The following is a 12,751-nucleotide window of genomic DNA, read 5'->3' as shown; positions in this document are numbered from 1 at the left end:
CAGCCCGAAAGGGGACCTGAGTTCAGGCACCACCAAGAAAATCCTGCTTTGCAAAGAGGACCAGTTTAGCCCTGGAGAAGCAGAGGTGGGAGGAAGAAGTGGAGAGGATCTCCGCCTTCCCCTCCCTCAAAGGACAGTGACTCATACACTTTCTTTCTTTTTTCAAATTCACAGGTTCACATGCCATTTAGAAAGCGGGTTCAGTGCCTGGGGACTGGACCCTGAGTATTACAGACTCCAGCAGCAGTCGGATTGCAAAGTCAGTGATGAGATTTTCCCACCTTGGCCTGACAGGAATGACACATGGCTGAGGAGATGGCAGTGGTGCTTTTCCTCTAGGGGAAGAAAGGAGGGCTCTCCAGACACCTTCTCTCCTATCTGATTCATGCTCATTCATAATGCAGCAGGCTTAGGAGCTGCAAATAACATACTAGTGCAAGAAGGCAGGCCAGCCAGGCAGGCTCGTATATCACTGCTCCCTCTGTCATTCGTGCTTCGGAGGCCTGTGGCTCTTCACAGGGAGCTGAGACAGCAAGAAGCAGAGGCATCTTGGGGAAGACACCCACTGGGGGTTTTGATGAAAGTTGAGTGAAATAATGCTCAGTGCGATAGACACAGTATCTACTGTGACATGAGTGCCGACCATGTGGCAGGCACCGCGACCAGCCAGAGGCATCAAATATCAGGTCAAGTAAGAGGCTGGCATGGGTGGACCTCAACGCCACATTTACCTGGGAAGGCCCCTGGCAGGTGCTTGGTGCAGAGTACAATGTGCAATAAATGTAAGTTAAAGGCCTGACTTTCCGAGACCCAGGATGACACAGGAGTCCAATGGGAAAGTCCGAAGGGCAGCCTCGAGCCAGCAAGTCACCGCCTCCTTTTTCTCCTCTCAATAGCCTAGGGAAACACGCTCTTGGAATCACAGAAAGGACTAAAGATTTCTGCATTTTACAGCCAACAGACTTTAAGCGCAATCCTACCACTGTTGGAGTCCATTAAGCAATATGAAAGAAATACTTCCCTGGACTGAAAGTAGGGACTAGAGATGTGCCCATTTTGTACCTAAAAGAGATTGAGATTCTTGGGAAATTTTGGCCTGAGATCCTGAACCATCTGGCTATGCCCTAAGCATTTGCTGGTGGCAAATATGTTCTAAGCGCCTCTAAAAATTTGTCAGTCAAGGCTGGGAGTCGTGGCTTATGCCTGTAATCCTAGCACTTTGGGAGGCTGAGGTGGTTGGATCACCTAAGGTCAGGAGTTTGAGACCAGCCTGACCAGCCTGAAACCCCGTCTCTACTAAAAATACAAAAATTAGCTGGGCGTGGTGGCAGGTGCCTGTCGTTCCAGCTACTCAGGAGGCTGAGACAGGAGAATTGCTTGAACTCGGGAGGTAGAGGTTGCAGTGAGCCGAGATCACACCACTGCACTCCAGCCTGGGTGATAGAGTGAGACTCTGTCTCAAAATAAAAAAAATTGTCAGTCAAGCATTGATATATTTACAGAGAGAGTGAGAAAAAATATTATTGAGTTTGAGAGACTAAGGTCTTTACTCTGACTTTTAAAGGCTTACTAGGGTTTCTTATGGGCCTTGGGGCTTGGTTTATTTTCAAAGGTGACCACTTCAAGCTGCACCCAGAGAGAAGCTCAAGTTGCCCAGCCTCGAGTTTCTGAGAAGGTTACTAACAGCCGTCCTTGAAATATACAACCTTCCCTGGCTCATTCCTCCTCTGGAGGAGCTGTATAAAATGAGGAACCGTGGCCCTAAGAGAGCTGGCGAATAGATCTGGAGGTCTGTATGCATTTGCAGAAGCTCAAGGCCACCTCTCTCCCATCCTTCTGTCTCGAAGAGCCAGGCCCTTCCTCGTGGTCCTCACCAGGGTGATGGGGATGGGTAGTGCATCATAACACCCTGGAGAGATTTTTAAAAATAGATTTGCCATCTCCACCACCTCTTCTAGTTCTCTGGGGATGGGGAGATGGGGGAGAGTGGGGCATTTGGAGGAGTGTCCCTGGGAGGCCTCATTGACTGGCCTGTCAGATGATTTGCCACCACCCTCGACCCCACAAACCCTTTGTTAGTTCTTAAGTTTCAGAGAATGGGCTCTGGAGTTTGTGAGATGTGGATTTTAATCCCAGATCCACCACTTGCTTTTTGCTCATTTTCTCGCCTTCCCAGGAGGGTCAGGAGGATCTTGCCATAACGTAATATGCCCTGTGGGTAAAGCCCCCTGGATAAGCCGCCTCCTTCTTTCCCTCAGGAACACTGGCCAGGATGACAAAGAGAACTGTCTGCTGGGAAAGGCAGCTATGGCGGAGTCCGCCAGGATGGCCACCCCCAGGAGCTCTCTCTGCCATGGCCAGGGAGGACAGGGGCAATCCTAGAAGGCAGAACCAGTAAGAGGAGCTAGGATCCCATGGCTGCCTAGGGGAGCCCTCAGGAAAAGACAAAGCTGGAGTGGCCAGAGGACGCTCTGGAGTGACCTAGGACCCAGCGGTTCCAGGACATGGGGCTTTCCGTGCTCAACACAGGACAGTCCTGGGCAAACCCCACATGTCAGCCACTCCGGCAGCTTTTGTCTTCCTGAGGGAAGCTGGGGGATGCTGCTTAAGGACGGTCACTCCAAGAACAGCACCTAGGATGAAGAAATATGGCTCAAGAGGACATTTAAAACAACAAACCCTATCTCGCTGCGCCCCTCCCCCTCCGGGCCACAGAGCCCACATGGGTGGATGGGGCAGGCTGAGGCCACTCAGTGGGGTGCTGGGAAGCTGGGAGGCATGTCAGGGGCCTGCTCTGGGGGACTTCTTTTCTTTCTGTTTCCTCCTTTTTTCATTCAAATCTCCACCTTCCAGGGAGGGGGCCTTGGACAGCTGTATCCTCTGGAAAGTAAAGAGTAGCTTTTTCTGGTCCTCCACCAGGAAGCAGAGGATTAGGGGACCCCACACAGCTTCCTTTGGGGGCTGGTGGGAACAGCCAGCACTCTTGTGGGCTGAGTCACATGGGGGTCCTGTGTGTCCTCCCCTTTTCCTGCCTGAGCCATGGTTTGCTGCGGCTGATGTGTGGCCTGTGGAATTGGTGCTGGGCAAGTCTGCGGCCAGGTCCCCGGGCTCCTGCTCCGGGCAGGCCTCTGCTCTCTTACCTGGCTTCTCCACTCTTTCTCCTCTCCCTGGCCTCTTCCACCCCTGATAAATAAGCCCCTTTCTCCTCCACTCTTTACCCCACTTTCATTTCTTTCTCTTCCATCACTGAGGAATAAAGGAAAGTCTAGGCAGCTCCCTGGCCCCAGGCCTTCTCACCCCAGAAGTTCTTAAATGTTCAAGGGAAAGTGGTTTTTCACAGAGAAAATGTTCACTCCTTCTCCACTGTGAGTTCCATGAGGTCAGGGCCTGTGTTTTCCCTGTCCCTTGTCTCCTGGTCTTGGGCATTTAAACATATGTTCATGGATTATACAAATAAAAGGGAAGACTGCTTTTAACAAGGGTGGCCTGTGAGGACAAGTGACACAGAGAGAGAAGGAGAAGATGTTTGAACTTTTTATTTATTTACAATTTCCTTCTCTTAAAAGTATTGACTTTGGTCAGGCCTTCTGGCCAAGAGGAATGTAGCCTGAGGTCATCGTCCGGGTTTCTCAAGAGATGGACATTGCAAGGAGGGGCTGCTTCACCTCCAGTTCCCATGGGAGCTGCATTTATACAGGGGGAGAAGTCAGGGAAATAAGAAGCAAGGATGTAGGAGGGAGGTGTACATTTAGATGAATTTTCTTTATCACTCTATCTAGCCAGCATCTGTGCTTTGTCTGTCCTGGCTCAGAAAAGCTAATTTCTCTCTAGAATCCAGACCGGGGAGGGAAGGAGCTAATTTTATTGAGCATCTACCGTGTGCCATGCACTTCACATAACTTATATCACTGATTCATAAGAATCTAGTTTGATTATCATCCTTATTGAACAGATGAAGTTCAGTAACTCACCTAAAGTCTCTCCCATGAGATGTAAAACTGGGATTTAAACGGGCATTCCTATGCATAAGCCTATCCCCCTCTTTCTATTATGTTATGCTACCTGTGGTTTTAAGTGCAAAGCAGAAAAGAGGTTGTCAGAGTAGAAGAGGGAAGGGGAAAGTATCCTCTCAAAGTTGGATGAGCCTCACAGCACAGGCACATGAATAACACTGGCCATGAGTGGGTACCACTATGGGATCCTATTTATATTAAGCTTAAGAACAGGCAAAACTAACCTAGGGTGCTGGAAATCAGAACAGCGGTTGATTGAAAAAGGACAGGAGGGAGCTTCACTGGGATATGGAATTCTTCCATGTTTTATTTGGGTGATAGCAGGAACAGTGTTTGTAGGAACATACTCTGGGAAACTGCTCAGGTTGTTTGTATGTTCTGATTTAGGTTCATTAAACCAGGCCAGGCACAGTGGCTCACACCTGCAATCCCAGAACTTTGGGAGGCTGAGGCAGGAGGATCACTTGAGGTCAGGAGTTTGAGGCCAGCATGGGCAACATAGTGAAGCCCCATCTCTATAAAAAGTACAAAGAACTTAGCCCAGTGTGGTGGTGTGTGTCTGCAGTTCCAGCTACTTGCAAGGTTGAGGCTGGAGGATCTCTTGAGAGGAAGCAGCTTGAGATTGCAGTGTGCTATGATCATGCCACTGCACTCCAGCCTGGGTGACAGAGCAAGACTCTGTCTCAAAAACAAACAAACAAAGGTTAGATTCATGTTTGTAAGTACCAAGGATTTGCATTCAGCTTTGGGCTCAAGGCCAGTTTGTAAAATTGTAGAGTGGCTCCCACTGTACATTTTGAACCCAGCTATCCCTCCTGTGGCTATGTTGATATTCCATGACGGACTCATCAGCTGTCTATTGATGTAAACTCCTCAAACTTAGTTACAATATCATCAGCCTGCATTCTATCCTGGGCTAATGAACTCTTTTTCACCTGTTTAAAAAGTAGTACTAGCTTTTACCTGTCCTACAGCTACTGTTTCCAAGTCTCAGAAAAATACTTGTTAGCTCAAGTATTCCAAAATGTTTTCCTTGTCTGAGATGCGTGTGTTGTCTCACATTTGAAGCATATTTCCTCTTCAACCTCCACCTTCCAGAACTAAGGTTCCCTCCTCCTTGTCTGGCCTGGTTGATTCTCTGGGCTCATCTAAATGCCACCCTGTAGTCCCCTTCAATGTGGCTCTTTGTGCCATTAATATCTCAGGACAGCCTCCCCACTGTGAGATTTAAGTGAACCTCTGGGTAATAAGATGCTCATGTCAAATTCGGTGATTTGTTGAGGGCCAGCTGGGCATTCAGTTTTAATAGAAAGCCTTCTATTCCTCCTCTGTTCCTTGAGATAATCAGAAGAGAGAGCTCCAACAGGGCCATTCTTCCCCAAGAAAGCCTTGGGAACTTCCCCCAGAGTGTGTGGGGAGGAGGAGGAGGAAGGCCACATCCAGATACTTATGTCAGTGGGAGCCAGCGAGGCTCTTCACTGCATCAGCCCCAGAGGATGGTGTCAAACTCATGCCCCAGACAAAAGACAAATTCCTACCTGTCCCAGAGCTCTACTTCCCCAACTGTGATGGTGCAGGGGCTGCTGAATATTGAGAGAGAGCTGATTTTTCTTCTGCTCAATCTGGAGCAGGTCCTATGATGGAGAGCCTCCTCCCAACACCTCGGAAGAGAACAAGCAAGGGTGGAGTGATTCTGTTTCTCCTCTGGGCAGGGACCTGAACTGCCCATCATTGAGCCCTTGGAGTCACCTCTCATCTCAGCTGGCCCCCATTCTGCCCTGTCAGCGATGAGGCCCAGTGCTTCATGGGCAATGCTTCCATGGGCATCCTGGGGGGACAGCCAACTTTCCAGTGACACCTGGGACTGGGGAAGGTTTGGAGGGATGAGCTGGTTTTTCTAGCCCGGGAATATGTGTTCTGGTTCACCCTGAGCTATACCATTAACCTCTTTCCAATCCCATCAAGGCTAAATTAAGTGTGGGAATTCCTTGTGTTGCAGGTTGAATTGTGTCCCCCACCCCAAGTTCCTATGTTGAAATCTTTATCCCGGGACTTCAGAATGGGACCTTATTTGGAAATAGGGTCACTGCAGATGCAGTTAGTTAAGGTCATTCGGGAACAGGTGGGCCCTAATCCAATATGGCTGCTGCCCTTATGAAAGAGGAAGTGAGGACACTGGCACACGCACGGGAAGAGCGCCACATGAAGACGGAGGCAGAGATCTGGACGGCACTATTACAAGCCGAGGGATGCTGAAGACCGCCTGCAGCCTCCAGAAGCCGGGAGAGACGCCTCAGAAGGAACCAGAGTGCCAACACCCTGACCTTGGACTTCCGGCTTCCGGAACAGGGGAACACTACACTTCCATTGTTTAAGCACGAGTTTATGGCACTTTATTACGGCAGCCCTGGCGAACTAATACACCTGTGCCAAACATTTTCTCTACTTCAGAACTTCTCAGAGCCCTTACTAGAAACAATCTGTGTGCGATGATTTCTGTGTTTGACCAAAGGACACTTTTTTCCACTGAGCATCTAGCAAGGATTTACTTACAGGAACACACCCTGGGAAACACTGTGATAGCTTCGTCAGATCAACCCGTTAGAAAGAGAAGGTACTGTTTTGGCTGGGCACAGTAGCTCACGCCTGTAATCCCAGCACTTTGGGAGGCCAAGGCAGGTGGATCATGAGGTCAGGGGTTTGAGACCAGCCTAGCCAAGACGGTGAAACCCCGTGTCTACTAAAAATACAAAAATTAGCTGAGCATGGTGGTGGGCACTTGTAATCCCAGCTACTCGGGAGGCTGAGGCAGGAGAGTTGCTTGAACCTGGGAGGCGGAAGTTGCAGTGAGTTGAGACCGTGCCACTGCACTCTAGCCTGGGTGACAGAGCAAGACTCTGTCTCAAAAAAAAGAGAGAGAGAAGATACTGTTTCAAAACCACAGGCTGAGACTTGGGTCCTAGCACCCAAATCACTCAATGTCTCTGTGACTCAGTTTCCACATCTGTGTAGCCAAAGTAGGTGGTCTACTCAGCACCTGCTCCAGTTGTGATACATTACCGGTGCTTTGCAGATGTCTGGAGAACACCGAATAGTGCCATTTTCAGGAATGGCACCATAAATGATGTCGAGGGTGGAGGTATGTTGGAGCTGGGGTCTCCTGTCAGCTCTGCCGTGGAGCTAGGAACACACGGAGCAGGGGCCGTGGGATAGGGAGAAGCTGCCCTGATCAGTCTGCTTGAATCCAGTAACAGCAGCAGTGTGAGCCACAGGCCTTGAGGACAGCCTGAGACAAGAGTTCCCAGAAGGCAGATTCACACAGTCGGGAGGCCGGTCCAGGGAGGTCAGCCTCCCTGGCTCCTCTTCTCTCCAGCCACCAGGCAGCTCATGCTTCCCCTAGGGCTCTGTGAAATGTGCTCTCCACGGTTTCCAGACAGAAACTGCCACCAGTGTGAGCTCTAGGAAGGGGCCGAGGCAGGCAGCATGGAAACTGGTGGCTGCGAGCTGAAAATAAAACAGCACTGAGCCAGGGAGTGTCACTTCCTAATTCCTAGCTCAGGATGGATCTGGCAGATAAATGGGAGGAGTAGGAGATGAGGGCAAAGGGGTGAGGGACACCGATTGTTATGCCATAAAGACCCCGCCTCCAAAAGCACCCAAGTGCACCGGGGCCCCTGCATTCACCTCGCAATTGTGAAACTGACTTCTAACAGCGCATGCCCAGTGGAGGAGGAGAGGGTGGGTGGCAGGGCTGGGCAGCTGCTATATGAGTGAGATAGTGCCGTGACCTCAGGTTACTAATTCCCCCCACCCTCAAAGCCTCTGAGGGGACTTGGGAGAAGCAAAAGAAGCCACACAGTTCTGTGGGCTGGTCAGGGTAAGTGTGAGGCGCCTGAGGAAAATGAGGCTGGAAGGTGGGTGGAGGCTGGGCCATGGGGTCCTGAAAGTTCAGCGAAGGATTTCAGGTCTTATTCTGAGGACTATGGGGAAGTGACGTTTTTGGGGACCCAGAAAGTGACAACAAGACAGAAAGCTCTGAGGTGCCTCCCTGAGAAGTGGTCAGGGTGGCACAGAAATCACTACAAAAGCTTAGGGCCTACGAGGCTGGTGAAAGAATAAGATAACCCTCGTCCCTCCTCATACCCGCTAGAATAGCTAGACTTAAAAGGGCAAACGACACCAAGTGACATCAAGAGCACAGGCAGCTGGAACTACCACACACTGCTGCAGGAGGCCTCCGAAAGAGGACCCAGGGGAAAGGTGAGCCATGTCTTGCCTTCAAAGCTCTGACTGAGGTCTTTCTGAGAAACTGCCAAACAGTTTTTCAAAGTGGTCTTGTCACTTTGGAAAGAGATTGTGAAACCACTGTGGAAAGCTATTTGACAGTTTCTTTTAAAATTTAACATGTATCTACCCTATCATGCAGCAATCCTGCTTCCAGGTATTTACCAGGAAAAATGAAAGCATATGCTTCAAAAAGAATTATATGAAAATGTCCATACAAGCTTTCCTCACGAGGCCGAAAACTGGACACAATCCAAAATTTCAAGCAACAAAAGAATGGATAAACAAAGTGAGCATATTCATACAATGGAATACTACTTAGCAATAAAAAGGAGCCAACAGCCAGGTACAGTGGCTCATGACTGTAATTCCAGCACTTTGGGAGGCCGAGGTGGGAGGATTGCCTGAGGTCAGGAGTTCGAGACCAGCCTGGCTAACATGGCAAAACCCTGTCTTTACTAAAAATACAAAAATTAGCTGCACAGTCTGTCTTCCTGCCGCCCAAGATGCCCGAAGGAAAGAAGGCCCAGGGGAAGAAGGTGGCTCCGGCCCCTGCTGTCGTCAAGAAGCAGGAGGCCAAGAAAGTGGTGAATCCCGTGTTGGAGAAAAGGCCGAAGAATTTTGGCATTGGACAGGACATCCAACCGAAAAGAGACTTCACCCGGTTCGTCAAATGGCCCCCTCTGTATCAGGTTGCAGCGGCAGAGAGCCATCCTTTATAAGAGGCTGAAAGTGCCTCCTGCCATTAACCAGTTCACCCAGGCCCTGGACCACCAAACAGCTATTGAGCTGCTAAAGCTGGCCCAGAAGTATCGGCCTGAAACACAACAAGAGAAGCAGCAGAGGCTGTTGGCCCGGGCTGAGAAGAAAGCTGCTGACAAAGGGGACGTCCCCACTAAGAGACCACCTGTCCTTCGAGCAGGAGTTAACACCGTCACTGCCTTGGTGGAGAACAAGAAGGCTCAGCTGGTGGTGACTGCCCACGACACGGATCCCATTGAGCTGGTTGTCTTCTCGCCTGCCCTGTGTCGGAAAATGGGAGTCCCTTACTGTATTATCAAGGGGAAGGCAAGACTGGGACGTCTAGTCCACAGGAAGACCTGCACCACTCTCGCATTCACCCAGGTTAATGCGGAAGACAAAGGCGCTTTGGCTAAGCTGGTGGAAGCTATCAGGACAAATTACAGTGAGAGATATGATGAGATCTGCCGCCAACGGGGTGGCAACGTCCTGGGTGCCAAGTCTGTGGCTCGCATCGCCAAGCCTCGAAGAAACAAAGGCTAAAGAACTTGAAACTGAATAGGGTAAAATGTACACTGTAGAGTTTTCTGGAAATAAAAATAATTTAAACAATTTAAAAAAAAAAATTAGCTGCGCATGGTGGCAGGCACCTGTATTCCCAGCTACTCAGGAGGCTGAGGCAGGAGAATTGCTTGAACCCTGGAGGTGGAGGTTGTAGTGAGCTGAAATCACACACCACTGCACTCCAAGCTGGGCAACAGAGTGAGATACCATCTCAAAAACCAACCCAAATGCCCATCAGTGATAGACTGGATAAAGAAAATGTGGCATATATACACCATGGAATACTATGCAGCCATGAAAATGGATGAGTTCATGTCCTTTGCAGGGACATGGATGAAGCTGGAAACCATCATTTTCAGCAAACACACACAGGAACAGAAAACCAAACACTGCATCTTCTCACTCATAAGTGGGAGTTGAAGAATGAGAACACATGGACACAGGGAGGGGAACATCACACACACGGGCCTGTTGAGGGGTGGGGGGCTAGGGAAGGGATAGCATTAGGAGCGATACCTAATGTAGATGACAGGGTGATGGATGGAGCAAGCCACTATGGCACGTGTATAACTATGTAACAATCCTGCACATTCTGCACATGTACCCCAGAACTTTATATATAAAGGAGCCAGCTACTGAGGTGCACAACATGGGCGAGCCTCACAGGCATCTGAACAACGCTGGACAAAGTGGACACTTGCTGTATGATGCTATTCACAGGAAGCCCAAAAACAGGTGAAACCACCGTAGCCTGCTGGAAATCAGAACAGTGACTGATTTGTGGGTAACAGTTGATTGAGAAAGGGTAAGAGAGGCTTCGCTGAGATAATGAGATTCTTCCGTATTTTACTTGGGAGATGCCAAGAATAGTGTTTGTAGGAACATACTCTGGAAAACTGCTCAGGTTTTTTCTTATGTTCTAGTCTAGTTTTATCAATCCTGCCCGTTAGAAAGAGAAGCGAATGCTATTTCCAAACTGCAGCGTTGTGTAATGGATGTTGGCACCCGGGTCAGTGAACTTCCCCAAGCCTCAGTCTCCACCTCTGTACAGACAGAATAGGCAGTCCACTCAGGGTCTAGCACAGGAGGTAATGCATTACAGTAAGAACTTTTCTCAGTAAAGATAAGTTAGCTAAAACATTAAACCAAATTAGCTGTGGTCCATTGGAGTTCTTCACCTCAGCCTTATTCTCAGCAGCTTTGTGCTGTTCCCTTTAGAGGGAAGTGGGAGATGGCTCACCCTTCCCTTCCTCCTCATCCAGGAAAGGCCCTAACCACTTCTCACTCGCTTCCAAAAGAGCTAATGAGCAACCTAAGAGAGGGAAGGTGGGGCCGGCCACAGCGGCTCACGCCTGTAATCTCACCACCTTGGGAGGCCAAGGTGGAAGGATCGCTCAAGGCCAAGTGTTCAAGACCAGCCTGGACAACATGAGACCTCGACTTTACAAAAAATAAAAAAATTAACTGATCGTGGCGGCGTGCGCCTGTAGTCCCAGCTTCTTGGGAGAAGGGTTGCTTGAGTTCGGGAGTTCGAGGCAGTAGTCAGTTAATGATCATACCACTGCCCTCCAGCCTGGGCAACAGAGCAAGACTCTGTCTCTAAAACAAATTAAAAAAAAAAAAGACAGAGAGAAAGAGAGTGTGAAAAATAACACAAAGCCTCTGTGCGTGCAGGAGTTTTTACCTGCTTCATCTCATTTCATCCTCAAAACGGATCTGTGTGGTTGCAGGATAAACGCTAACCCTATCCTACAGATGTGCAAATTGCCCAACTAAAGCATCAGAATCCAAATTTGAACCCTGCTCTCCTGGCTCCTACCAGGTCAGGTTAAAACTGTAGTAGGAGTGGTACATCTTAGTTCCTAAAAAACTTGAGTTGCAGAGGAAATGGGGATATTTGCATGCAAATAGTGATTAATTAAGAGAGGCAACTCTAAGGTACTTTCCCTGAGTAGGTTCGAATTTCAGAAGGTGCTGCTGATTGTATACAGTTCACTTTGGTGCAAGATGGTGATCCGGGTGGGTATGTGCCCAGTTCTCGCTGGCCCTGTGCCCAGGCCTGGCAGCTGGCAGCTGGTCAAGGTGTATGTTGGTAAAGACTTCTCTCTCACCTCCGCTCCCAGGGGAATCATTAGATGCAGGCAGGCACATTCTAGAAGGTACGTTAACTTGGAGTTGTCTGGAGGAGCAAATGCAGAGGATTCTGGGGAGAGGGCTTGTCAGAATCCACTCTGTCTCCAGACAACCAGCTTAGTCAGTATTTTCCTCTTGGGCCCGGCACTCTGTGCAGCACAAAATCCAAATGGGCCGGAAGTCCATGAATATTCACATTCTTGCCTTCCTTCCCATAACTCAATTTCAGAGGTTTATTTTGTTTGTTGGGGTACGTTTTTCCATTGTAATTGCTCACTTGGGGACTGAGGTCTGACAGAAGATCAGAACCTTATGATTATGCCTAGTTTAGAAGTTGGGCTAAACCCAAGGATTGAAAGTGTGCTTTACAGAAAAATGGGAGGTGATACTGAAAATACTTCATAACCCACCAGGCCCAGGCTCTGACCAGTCCTAATGAGGACGAGGGATATTGGAGAGCTCGGTGGCACCAGACATTTGATGGGTGGGGCGGGGGATGGTGATGAAGGAAATTGGGGGAAGGCCCAGGGCTGCTGGAGAGCCTCCTAGGGAGACAACAGTTATCCACCAACTGCTACCAAAGTATTTCATTTTCAGCAACCAGTTTGCCTTCTTGTGCAGACATCTGAATACTAGCCCTGCAGGTAGCATTACGTTTTAAGATGGAGAAACTAAAGATAAGGGAGATTAAAAGATCCAGCTAAGGTCATGCAACAATACCCCAGCTCAGGCTATGACCCTTCTTTTTAGATCCTTGGCCTAATACCAGGAAAAGCATCTCACCAACATATCAGTATTTTGTAGTTAGCCTGCCTACCTGTAGGCCTTGTCAATATCACAATATTTTGAGTTATTTATAATTAGATAGAAAACAGGCTAAGAGCCTGTCAATATAGGAAGTGTTATCTATATCAAGGGTTGGCAAATGTTTTCTGTAAAAGGCCACCTAGTAAATATTTTTGGGTTTGTGGGCCATGCAGTCTCTATCACTCTGTCTTTGCAGCAGCAACAATGCA

At 49.0% G+C, this 12,751-nt stretch overlaps 1 pseudogene; it reads left to right on the top strand.

The window, feature by feature from the left end:
- The first annotated feature begins 8,803 nt into the window (after positions 1-8,803).
- Positions 8,804-9,600, top strand: LOC135277724 (large ribosomal subunit protein eL8-like; annotated as a pseudogene).
- The last annotated feature ends 3,151 nt before the right edge of the window (positions 9,601-12,751 follow it).

The sequence above is a fragment of the Aotus nancymaae genome, unplaced genomic scaffold (genome assembly GCF_030222135.1).
Source record: "Aotus nancymaae isolate 86718 unplaced genomic scaffold, 86718_ANA_hifiasm-v0.15.2.pri h1tg000033l, whole genome shotgun sequence".
Taxonomy (NCBI): domain Eukaryota; kingdom Metazoa; phylum Chordata; class Mammalia; order Primates; family Aotidae; genus Aotus; species Aotus nancymaae.
Note: the sequence above shows the minus strand (reverse complement) of the source record. Positions and strands in the feature narration are given on the sequence as shown.